The sequence below is a fragment of the Dermacentor andersoni genome, chromosome 5 (genome assembly GCF_023375885.2).
Source record: "Dermacentor andersoni chromosome 5, qqDerAnde1_hic_scaffold, whole genome shotgun sequence".
Classification (NCBI taxonomy): Eukaryota; Metazoa; Arthropoda; class Arachnida; order Ixodida; family Ixodidae; genus Dermacentor; species Dermacentor andersoni.
The window spans coordinates 49,384,956-49,397,607 of NC_092818.1; the positions used below are offsets into that span (position 1 = coordinate 49,384,956).

General features: G+C 46.0%; 1 protein-coding gene across 1 annotated transcript in view; it reads left to right on the top strand.

Moving 5' to 3' along the window:
- The first annotated feature begins 423 nt into the window (after positions 1-423).
- Positions 424-12,652, top strand: part of LOC126530310 (uncharacterized) — a 61,757-nt gene continuing 49,528 nt past the window's right edge. The window contains exon 1 of the mRNA XM_050177630.3: positions 424-494. The gene's annotated coding sequence lies outside the window, so the exon portion shown is untranslated. The remainder of the gene's footprint in view (positions 495-12,652) is intronic.

Sequence of the window (12,652 nt, forward strand, 5' to 3'; positions counted from 1 at the left end):
TCCGTGAGTACTCTCAATCTTCTGTTGGAACACTCATTCTGTTCTCTCGATCTGCAGTTGGAACAGTGTTGCTACAAAAAGAGCAGAAAATTCTGCTCCGGAAGAGCTCCGAATCGGTCACTGCAATTGACTGTTAGTATGGGTATGTCTGTGTACCATAATTATTGTAAGAAACTATATGCTGCCCACCACGGGCACTCGTCGATGAACTGGGTCGGGTGTATTCTGTGCAGGTGGTCAAGGTTGGGTTGTGTATATCCGTCGGAATACGACGCCAGTCTAAGAATCTCTGCGACTCTTGCGATGCAAGCGGCAAGAGCATCAAAAGCTAGGCTACGTCGCAGTTTGGTCTCCTGCTTGAAGAAGCTGTGGCATCTATGGCTGTGGCAGCATTATCATTATCGTCATCGCGAAGCTGCGAGATCGCGCCCCTCGTGCGTGCTCAGCGCCTGGCGTCCGTTTGTTCACCGGTGCCCGTAGGAAAACTCATTCAGGTAAGACAAATTTTTCCTGTCTCCTTATGTTCTATTCGCTGAAGGCACAAATACGACATTGTTTTCAACGCAGCCTCGCCACTTCCTGCATGTGACAATCGTAGTAACTGGTATTTGATGAAGGTGAAGTGCATACCTTCAAAGTGCGGCAGAGTGCAAGCGTGGAATAAATAAAGGAGTCCTGAAACGATAGTCTAGACGTGTGTTAACGGCAACTGTTTCCACCTGACGAAAATGCCTCTTGCCATATTTCCCCCTGTTCTCTTCTTCTGTAGGGAAGCATGCTTTTGTAGGATAAGTGTTGACTTAATCCTGTGGTGTCATAGTTGTAGCTGGCGACGGAACGCACGGCGCGTTCAAGTGCTTGTTGCACGAGGAGTCCCTCGCAGATGTAGCGTCGCTCTCGTGTTGACCGAAGCGTCACGCACATAGTAGACTCATTATTGTAGATGCAGGCGTACTAGTAGTGTAAACACTGTTATCCTCGTCGTCTATTTGCACCAGCGACTATGCAGGCGGTGTCTTTTCTCGTATTGACGAAACTAGTCGCAAGGTTCTCCAGGCTTTTCGTCAGTTGATGCTTCTCGTACGATCATTTCTTTCCTTTGAAGCATGTGGTGCCAAAAGCTACTAGAACCGTATTGAACTCCGCATACAGAAGCTCGGGTAATGGGGAGGCCGCTGTTTCTTTCTTTTTTGTAATGCGGCCACGTTTGCGTATTAGTCTGCTGCTAGTTGCCGCCCCTTGAAGGGAAATGGTTTTTAGCTTCAATGTCACCAGACAGCAAAAAAAAATGACGTCTTTGTTTGTTTGTTTTTTTTTTTTTGTAGGAATAGGTCTCGTGAGAGCTCACTGTGAGGTTGGTAGCGCCAGGCAGGATGAGGACAGGGAAGGAAACAACGGACATTTATTCTTGTCTCGCGTTCTGTAGCACTGCCATAAATCACATAATGACTGATTACTCTGAATCAATACCTACACCGATTGTCAGTGATATTTTGCCTCACTCATAGGAACTCGTGACATAAATATTTTCAGGTGCGAAACTAATTTCGCGTATGCCTTGCACTTCAAAAACAAGCCGTTTAGTTGTATTCAAAACGAGCCGTCGATATCGCGTAGGGAAAAAATATGGTTATCCCGTAATCGAGCGTAGATGTAAGCATGAAATGGCTACTGGCAAAGCAGATTGGTTGGAGACAATGCTATGCACAATCGTAAAATGGGTATTGGCCTCGAGCTCCACCACTGGAAAAGCTGGCGCCACCGTCGGCGGGACGTCCTATTAGGGATCACGGGGACATAGCGGCCGCGTCGGCTGCTTTAGGAGCGCCGAAGCGAGCTAAAAATGAGAGTTTAAATTCCCTCGTACGCTGCGGTCCTCATTTAGTGGCGAGATTTTCCCGCTTCGAGTGTCTCCTTTACAACGCTTGAAAGCACTACAATAGCTAGTGGCTGCCTTTGAAGGCCCGCAACATGGTAGACTACTGCTCGGTGCTGCAGTGCCGGATGTACGCAACGGAGCCCGGTGTCAGCCTTATTCACACGTAGCCGCAGGACAAGCTGCGTGAAGCTTGGCTCGGGAAACATAAAACTGACAAACAGTCGTCGGCTGCAACTCGGGTATGCAGCAAGCACAGACGCGAGGAAGATTTCTGCTACGGCGCCGGGTCTGCGATGTTCGGAAAACGCGCATTGAGACGCTCGCTCGAGTCCGCTGCCCGACTAATGTCCAGACGGTTTGGTCTACGAACTTGTCCATGCTATAGATACTGGCAAGTTCACTGGAGTGGAAAGGAGCGGTAAGAAGCACATTAAAAAAGAAGCATGGCATATGGTCATGTTTGTGTTACGAACTAATGCACTGGATTACAAAAAAGCAGCAGCGCGAAATCGCACGCTGAGAACACCGATAAACATAGAGTGCGACGCAACTCGAGAAATAATATTGAAACGTCGTAGAATTTAGAAGAAAAAATCGTCGCGACGACACATCACAGTCCCCGTAGGCGTCGAAGTCTCTACAATGAAATTATTTCTGAACAGCTCTGATAGCGCCAACGCAAGAATGGTTGCTTGTATACTGTCAAATGCTCATATTCTGCGGCCTAAAGCTCATGGCACGGTTCCAAAACGCGCACGCGGCCAAAGCGAAACAGTGCTCGGACAAGCATGCAGACGCGCAGTCGGTCGCTGCGAATCTGTGCGACCGCTGCATTGAGGTTTCATTCTATTACGCTCCATTTAATTATACAAACACTATAAGAACGTATTTCACATAGTTTACTCTCAGCGTTTACCTACCTTTCACGCAAGGTGGAGGTTCGGGAGACTCTATCGCGGCGACCGCGCACAGTGGCGTTCACTGTACGTATTCGGTAAAGAGATAGCGTCTGTAAACGATTCTGTGCTTTCAGTTTGCCCAAGATTATTATTTAGACAGCAAAAAACGTCTCTCGTTTCGAAAGTACGTACAGAAATCTCCGGAAGAGCTCGTGCGTGGTGTTTTCAGTAAGCGCTGACAGCAAAACCTATAAGGAGCGCGCCCCGTGATCCCTCATACTACGCCAGCGAGGCGCTTCCGATAGATGGCGACTCCGTAACTCCTCGCCGCCAATAGCGCATGTTCGCAATGGCACACTCCACCACACTACACGACAGCACACGAACCTGTTTTGAACTGAACCTCATTGCAAATGTCGTCTCGGTCAAACAGCCATCCGCGGCGCACCGGACGCTACCGGCTTGGTCAAGCAGCATGGCGCCATCTCTCGAGCCGGCGCAAAACCCGTGCCGCGGAAATCACGGACCACTGGCGTTAAACAGGCAATCCTGTCTCAGCGCTAAGAGATGCCAATCAAGTGTATATGGTGCCCTGTATCTGCCTTTAGAAATGAGAAATTAAACTTCAGCGTACTGAAAGTTACAGCTTCAATGGTATTGTGAACAAACATTAGGAAGAACTCGGAAACAACATTTCTGGCAACTTGTTAGGGCAGTAACTAGGTTATTTTATGCGGTCCTCTGTACTTGTTGGGGGCTGGAGACCGCATTTTCTTAAGTTTTGACTGGTAGACCGGATGATCTCGGTTTGTTCTCGCAACAATGCCCGGATGTTCTCGTCTGAGTGTCCGGATAATGACTCTGCCTTTTGGCTCAAGGTCATTTGCAGGTCGCCAACAGCGAGAGCTAAAAGCATTCCCTGCTTTAAAAAAAAATTGTGGACGCTTAAGCTTCGCCTCTCAGAGTGGAACGCCATAGCATTCGAAGATCCCTGACTGCTTCTCACGCTTTCCGTGAACTACAGCTTATGTAATCGTAGTTTACCGGGAAACTCTAACAGCGAACGCTATGCACGAGGGCGAGTGGGCGAGCTTTTTGGTAGAAACGTGGCCTCTTGCGTGGGCTCCGAATGCATGGAGGCGAGCACCATCTCGAGCGCAGCGCGCCGCTCTGTGAATGTTAGAAACACAGGAAAAGGGGATTACGTTTGAGTTCCCGCTTAACAGAATTATGTGTTAGGGTATATTCGAATTACAATCCGACGCTACCATGTCTGTAGGTTGTCTTTAGGTTGCACTTAATGATTTTTCCTGACGCATCCTACTTTGAGGAATTCAATTTGTTCTGTAACACCTCTGCGCCACGCGGAGGTCCTGCGTAGTTGTGGTTCGGAATTTTTTCGTTAAAAGGCCCCTTCCCAAGCACCATAGCAAATTTTGGTTATACGCTGGAAGTTCTTACGTGTCATCTAGGGAGCGTTCTGCGGCCAGTATTTTTCAGATCGGCTCATTGATAGCCGAGATAGAAATATTTCAGTGCCGCAAACTTCAGAAGGCTAGCTCCACTGCATAGCGAGACACTCGCCCCGTCTAGCCTCCGCAAGCGAAATTTCTTCCCTGCGTTCTCCCATACCGGACCTTGAGGATCGCATGATGCCTGCGTCACGGGCCCCACCTTCGTTTTTTTTTCTCCTTGCTCTGTTTTCGGCGCTGCGCACTTCCGCTGACGGCATTACGCGCGAGCTGTTGTGGTGTCTCGTTTCGCGCAGCGCACGATCTTGCGCGCTGTGCGCAAGGACACATGACTAGCGGTACAATTCAGTGCTACACGAATACTGAGTAAGAACAAGCGGATTGCAGAGCATGATCACGCGCTGGAACACGGTAGAAAATGGCATAGTTTCGGTACCCGCACACGTGACTGCACGACCGTGGGAACAAGCAGACGAAGCGGAAGTACACCTCTCTCGCTTTGATGCGAAGTAAGAAAAAAACGCAGGCATTCTCGTTGTGTGTTTTATTATTTCTCTAAACTACAATTCGTCAATTCAAGCAACAGATCACTCAAATAACAAATCTTGCCTTGAATAATTCTCGAAGTCACGCGTCACCACGAGCGACGTCACACTGTGGACACGACAACGTAAGCGCAGGAACACGACTACGTCAACGTCCGGCTTGGAGCGCGGTCGCCGCGAGGAAAAGGGAAGATTGCGTTCGGATTGAAATTTCAGGCCTTACGGCAGCGCGCAGCGATGTAATTCTTCGCAAACACGATAGTTAGCGCGCATTGTATGCTCTGCGCTTGTCAGCGCAAGATGGCTAGACCTGGCGAGGGGTCCTTTGAACGACGTCCGGCCCAAGATGCCGACACCGGGTTTTATTCGACACGGGGCCCTTAACGCAATCGCTTTAGAATTCTGAGGACATCTAAACACTTCTTATGAGTTGTGGATGCCAAAGCATTAATGCCCATTTCAAAGCCGCTGAGCGGCCCTTCGCGTTATGAACTTGCGGGTAAGCGAGCGCGTTGAGACGCTTCGCGAGTTTTTATTTACTGAGGGGCAGTTAGAATGCAAGTGAAAGCTTGCGCGGACAAGGAATGAGCGAATAACACAGTCTTGCGAGGGCGAGGGTGACGTGACAGCGCGGCGATTACATCTGCTTTCACACAATACCGCGGCCGCAGGTGTTTCCTTTCACCCGCTCTACTGTGTCGAGGCCCGAGCCAGCGTCACGAGCGCGCGAGGCGCGCTATTGACGCGGCGTCGCTGCCAATGGGAACGCACTCGTTACGTGGCGTCGCAGCCAATGGGAAGTTTCGCTGCTACAGCTGCCGCCGGCTTTTATGCGAAGCATATTACTAGAACTCAACCCAGCTCCTCAGGCGCGGCGGTGTCGCCTTCAATGACCTTTGACCCCATGCCATACCACGTGACACCGTGACGTCACGACAGAGGAGAAACGGGGCTCCAACTCGCGCCGTCGCTCGCGGCGTCGCCTTCAAGGCTGACCACGTGACACCGTGACGTCACGACAGAGGAGAAACGGGGCTCCAACTCGCGCCGTCGCTCGCGGCGTCGCGGCGGTATATAAGCAGCTGCGCTTGCCTCTGCTAGACACTCACGAGGTGAGATGCCTCCTGGGGACAGAGCTGCTCGTTGGAATGAGAAGCGAAGGTTGCGGCGTGCTACAGACAGATGAAGAGCGGGAAGAACGTCTGGCCAAGCAACGTGCCTTACCGAGATTAGCCGAGAAAGACCAAGTATAACCGAGAACAGCCATGCCTTACCGAGATTAGCCGACAAAGACCAAGTATAACCGAGAACAGCCATGCCTTACCAACTTTAGCCACCAATATGCTTCACATCTGACTACGCTTAACCAAGCTAAGCCTCAGCCATTTTTCGCTCAATGAGCTATTTCACGCTCTTGCATTAACGAAATAATCTCACAGACCGCCGTTGACGCAAAGCCGCAAGTTGCCGTCAGCAGTTGTCTACCTGAATCGGGGCTGCCGCAGAGACATGCTCCTGTAAATCGGCTCTGCCTACTACCAAGCGAGCACAGCCGCTTGGTAGCGTACTATAGCCGCGAACTGGTCGAGAACGCGGGGTGTATGCTAGAAAAAAACGAAAGTAGACTGTGCTTTTGGTATTTAGTTTGATGGCTGCACCATCAAACTGAATACCAAAAGTTCTGCACTCCCTCAGCAAATGCAGAAAGTGCAGCCACTCAAAGAGGTCATATACATACCATATTTTTACTACTTCCCCACTTTTTGTAATGTTGGTTTTTGTAATGTTAAAGGGTAGTTGAAGGTGTTTGTGCCACACAGCAAATTTTAAATGACAGTGGTAGCTTAAAAGGAGAATCAAGAAGGCTGTCCCAAGCTAAAGCAACAAGATGTAGAGTAATTGATTTGTTAACCATCATTCCAAAGCTCGGAGAAGCGTTGTACGGGTGGCGTGCGTCGATGCGAGCGTTATTTGTCTGTCTAATATAGTATTAGTGTGAAATTCTAGGGCTGTTGTTATTGGTATTGTTGTCTTTGTTGCGTTGCACACAAGAAACAACAGTCATCGCGTTTAGAAGCAATTGTCAGAGGGTTTATCAGAAGGCGGAACATTATTAGTTAGAACAAGTTGGCGGCACTATGTTTGGCGACTACGCTGGCACCACCCACTTCGACTATGCGACAATGAATAAGGACCCGTAGCATTGCGGCCGACTCACTTCGAACGCTCTTAAATATTGAATAGCATGGGAAGCCTACAGGTGAAAGTTTCACGCAATACTCAGCACACTGAAAATGCATTTTTTTTCAACACTACACCAATGTGTACCGCATGCACAAGTGCACGTTTGCCATCGTACTATCATGGAAATATTTTAACGAGGTAGCCTAAGTACAAGTGCAGTCGAGTGCATTCGTGGAACGACCTAAAGGCGCCCTACGTCGGCTGCACAAAACACAGGCGAAAAACAGCCTCTGTCGTGCTAGTCATAGCACTCACATTTATTCGACCAACTGGTCGCGACGTCATAAAATCTGTGGCGGCATCTAAGCAATTCCTACGATGTGTAAACGCAAGGGCATTACTTGTAATAATTATCTTTATTTCCTTCGGGATGATGGAGGAGGTTGTGGGTAAAAGCTGCTCGTAAACGTCAGCTTGACAAAGGCTCACAGCCCCCTTCTACAGGGCAACAACAGCAAAGTAGGGAAAGACACACACAAGTATACATATAATCTCTTCGCAATTTAGCAGAGCCAAAAATAACAGCATCATCTCATAAATGAAATAAAAATAGAAACAAAGAAAATAGAACAACAATCAATACAATAAGTACAGAGGGTATAAAGCTGTACAATAAACACAGGATTAAGTATACACATTATAGGAATACAGGTGGACTTACTAAGAATGTGTGCAGTGAAGCTGTCGTAATTCACGTTTAGATATTTTAAATAGGTCAGTCCCGGATTTTTTACAGTGGTTTAATAAAGTTGGAAGTGTGAGTGATAATTTTTCCATTGTGTAATTGGTTCTAGGAGTTGGTACAATCCACTCCTCTTTATGAAGGGTAGGGTAGAAGACAGTGCTCTTTTTCAGTAATGACAACGCATGCAGAGATTCAAGACGATATTTTAGTTCGCGCTGGAATGCAAGTGCTAGCTTAAAATTATAAAGAATAAATACTGGTATTATGTATGCCTTGGAGAAAAGACCTTGCGAGTGACTGTTGTATAGTAGATTAAAAAGTACTCTGATAAGCTTTTTTTGAAGTATAAAGATCTTTTGCAAATGTCTGTAGGTGGTTGTGCACCAGACCAAGAAACAGTAATTAAGATGAAAGTAAAACAGGGAATTATAAAGCAGGATCTTTATTTTATACGGGAGATATGATCTGTAATGGGAAATAATGCCGACTGCTCGAGCTAACTTAGAACAGCATCAATGTGACTATCCCATAGCATGCTCTGAGAAAATGTAACACACAGAATTTTAATATTATTTGTCATTTCTATTGGTGCGCCACCATTACTTAAGCTTACATGAGAATTTAGCTGCCTCGATTTAGGTCCAACTATTACAGCTTTCGTCTTATTAACATTTATGTTTAGATGGTTTACTATTGACCACGTTTTAAGCTTGGTAAGGAGAGAATTCGCGCCATTGTGTAAGATATGGCAATCAGGAGCAGATAGAAATATACTAGCGTCATCGGCATACGAAACATATTTAGGTTTAGTAGAGAGGTTAGTGAGATCATTGATGTAAATGTTCAAAAGAAGCGGACCAAGAATGCTGCCTTGAGGAACACCTTAACTATGTATTTTATATCAGAACGATACGCTTCGATTTGAACGAACTGCTGTAAAAAACTGAGATATGATTTAATAAGTTCAAGAAAATTACCTCGGATTCCATAAATTTCCAGTTTCTTCAGCAAAGTTAAGTGATGAATAAAATCAAATGCTTTAGAAAAGTCGACATAAATACCTAGTACACAGTTCTTTTTTCCAAATTCCGACCAAATAAATTCTTTCTGTTCCAGCAAAGCTGATTCGGTCGATTTGTTCTTCCCAAATCCATATTGAGCATCCAAAATAAGTTTGTGTAAATCAAAGAACGAGCAAAGCTGATAATGGATAAGCTTCTCCAAGCCTTTGGAAAATATGGGTAAGACGGAGATGGGTCGGTAATTATTCATATCATTAGGATCACCCTTTTTGAAGAGCATAGTTACTGATTTGCATTCGCTGTGGAAAGCATTCACTTGTTAGGCAAAGGTTAAAAATATGGGTTAAATATGAACATAAGACATCCAACACATAGTTCACCAGACATGTCTGAATTCCTTCAGCGTCGCAACTTGAACTATTACTTAAAGAAGAAAAAACTGATGTAACTTTATCGTCTGTTACAGGGCTTAGGAAAGCATATGAATTATTTCTAACGGCCATAAAATTGTAAAAATCTTCAAGTATACCATGATCCGAATAATGAAGCAAATACTCATTAAAGGAATCTGCAAGGGCGCAGCCAGACACTTCACAGTCATTTATTGACAACTTCTCGATTCTAGGAGAAAGTTTCGTGCGTTTAAAAAGAGTGTTCAACTTTTTTCCATACGAGGTCACTTTTCTTTAGGCAACTCTGGAATTCAGAGTAAATGTAACTAGATCTGCTTTTTTTAACCTCCTTGTTTAATTTATTTCGGCACGCCTTAAATTGCTTTGAGGTATCAGCATTTTTTTTTAATTTCCATTGCCCATGTAAAATCTCACTTCAGTAGTTCAGTCCTGAAGCTGTCTAAATTTGACAGAGTAATAGATTGAAAAAAAATATGGGTGGTCGGCTTTTGCATCCTTCTAAATTATGCTTCTTTACCATAACAAATATCGGAAGATGGTTGCTAAGACCACATGACATAGCTCCTGCTGTGATGTCCGTATTATCAAAATTTGTTACAAAAAGGCCTAGCAGTGTTTTATTGTCTTTCGTAATTCGGGTCGGTAGTGTGATTCCAGTATCGCAACCATTTGATGTAATAAGCATTTTCATGTTTCTCTTTTGGTCAGTGTTTGCTAACATATCTATATTAAAGTCGTCGGCTGACGTGACAGAGCAACCATTTGCAGAAACAAAATCGAAAAACTGCCCGTAAAATGAAAAATAAGCTTGACACATTTCCATGTGGGAGCCGGTAACAAACAGAAAACACATGCTTATTTACACGAACTGACAATATTTCAAGATCATCACATAGCACAGAAAAAGAAGGACGCAGTTCACACTTTACATTCGGCTTCATCAATAGCATGACTCCACCACCACGACAATTTTTCTGATTTAAGCAGGATTGATAACATGAAAACCGAAAGTTATCCTGGTCGTCTTTACACCAAGTTTCAGTTAGCATGACAGTGTCGAACAAAAAAGAAAAACTAGAGAAAACAATCCAGTTCTGCTTCCTTGTTTTAAAGTGAGTGAACGATTAAATGAAGGCATTTTAGTGAATTTTTGTGCTGGTTCGTTGCAACTGCGTTTACATCCTTTGGAAGAAGGTGATTGTCATTAGCGATTTCAAACTCCGACAACACATTTCACACCCATTTGTTGGACACATCGAAATATGCTATGACGGAAGGTCACGCATATTGCGCACTACGATTGCCGACTGGCCATCTGTTTTGCGCATGAAGATCTTTCCATTCCTATGGCAGACATACTGATAAGCATTTTGTTTAGCCCAGTCCTTCGTCAGTCGCAACAGATGTCGGTTATGACTAGTCATATTTTCCATAATGGCAATGTTGCTTTTTTCGTCCCTCAGTTTATTCCTTTTCTCGAGCCACTTATCTCTGACAGCTTGCCTGGTGTATCTAACTATTATTCCTGGGATCCTAGTGCTTTGCTGGTAGCCTGTGAATTGCATCGACATCTGCTCTCGAAAGCCTTGAAACTCCTATCGTGTCAGCCACAGCGTTTACTTTATCTAGCTGATTTTCAGGTTCGGTGGACTGAATTCCATGGAATTCAAGGTTCAGCTTTCTGCTCCTCCATTCAAGATCACTGACGTCACTTCGCAACGTTTCATTTTCTTCTTTTTTTTCGACCTTTCCCTCCAAAATTTTCAATTTCTTCTGAATATCACTTGTCGCTTTTTCCTGGGTTATGTCACTGAGTTTAGCGTTGCGGCGAAATGTTGCTGAGTTTAGTGCTTATTCGTTATGTTTCCGAGTGCAATGGTTTTGCTTATGATGCCGCAAGAACGCAAGACGATACCGGCCATATTGCGATTTCCCAGCTTAGCTTCATTTGCGCAGTTATCATTAGTCCTAGAACACATTGCGTTGAGTGTCCTTATCTCGATGACACCACTTTGCCGAGCGAGAATAGTGCATTTGCGAGAAGCACCATGATTTTGACACCACATTTCTTCCTCACGTTCGTAGGCGAATTCGGCCTCATACTACGAGGGGATGTCGTAGTTACCGTCCGACGGGTACCTGAAGCGCGTTATTCTGGGCTATTACATATTATTATTACATTTTATTAATATTACATTTTATTACAGCACATATTACATTATATCTCGGCTATTACATCCCTACGCGCCCCACCAAGAGCTTAAATTTCAGACCAAACGCTGTTTCTCGCTCTCCAGGCGAGAACTGCGTTCCGAGCGGGGAGAGTCGACGTATATCGCGCAAATGCGCCTACGCACATGGCAGTGCAGTGACGTCGCTTATATATTGACACATGACTTCAACAATTATTCGAGACATCAAATATTTCTTTGATCTCTTGCTTCAATACAGGAATTAAAGTTTAGAGAATTATTAAAACCTACAAACCGAATGTCTGCGTGTTCTCGTTTTACTTCGCACCGAAGCAAGAGATGCAATTCCGTTTCGTCTGCTTGTTCGCATACCGTGCAATCACACGCGCAGAGAGCGAAGCTATGTTACTTTCTACCGTGTTCCAGCGAGCGATCAAGCTCTGTGATCCCCTTGCGTCTGCCTCAGTGTTCGTGTAGCACTGACTTATACGGCTAGACATGTGTTCGCGTGCTCAGTGTGCAAAATTGTACGCTGCACGAAACGAGACACTCGCAATATCTCGCGTGCGACAACGTCGTCGGAAGTGCGCGCCACAGCAAAAATGCTTGAGGAAAAATTAAAGAAGAAGGCACCCGTAGCCTATGCTTCACGCGATCCTCCAGCTCCGATACAGGAAAACGTAGGGAAGACATTTCACTTGGGGAGGCTAGACGAGGGCAAGTGGAGAGAGCGTCTGTGTTGGCCTTGACGCTCGCCTCTTGAGCCGCGCTCCTCTAAGTGCTGCAGAGGACAGTTCCAAGCTTTCCCTTTTTCATAAAGAACCTTTTCTTTTCTCTCTCCTGAAGTCATGAGTTCGCGGCACTGGAATATTTCTACGTCGGCTATTAAAGGACCGATCTGAAAAATTCTTGCAGTAGAACGCTCCCTAGAGGGCACATAACTTCTACTTATAACCAAAACTTGCTATGTGGCCTGATGATGGTCCCATTAGGCTGAGATTGGCACGCATCGCACCGATGAGCTTTCCCGTGTAACGTGCGTCCTGACTGTAGTCTCCTACGACGACCATGGACGCGCAGTAGCGCACAGCCGAAGGCAGATGCCCGTACATTAACGCTGCCGCGTCCGTTTAAGACAGATGTGGCGCCACGTATGCGCCACCTAGTGCATCGCCCGCCAGGCAGAGCCCAACCACGTGCGCAGCGTCGAAAATATTCATCACTGCCCCTTGTTGCAGCGGTGGCGCTGTGCGACGATGGCGCAGCAGTTAACGCGCTCGGCTACTGAGCGGCAGCTGTGG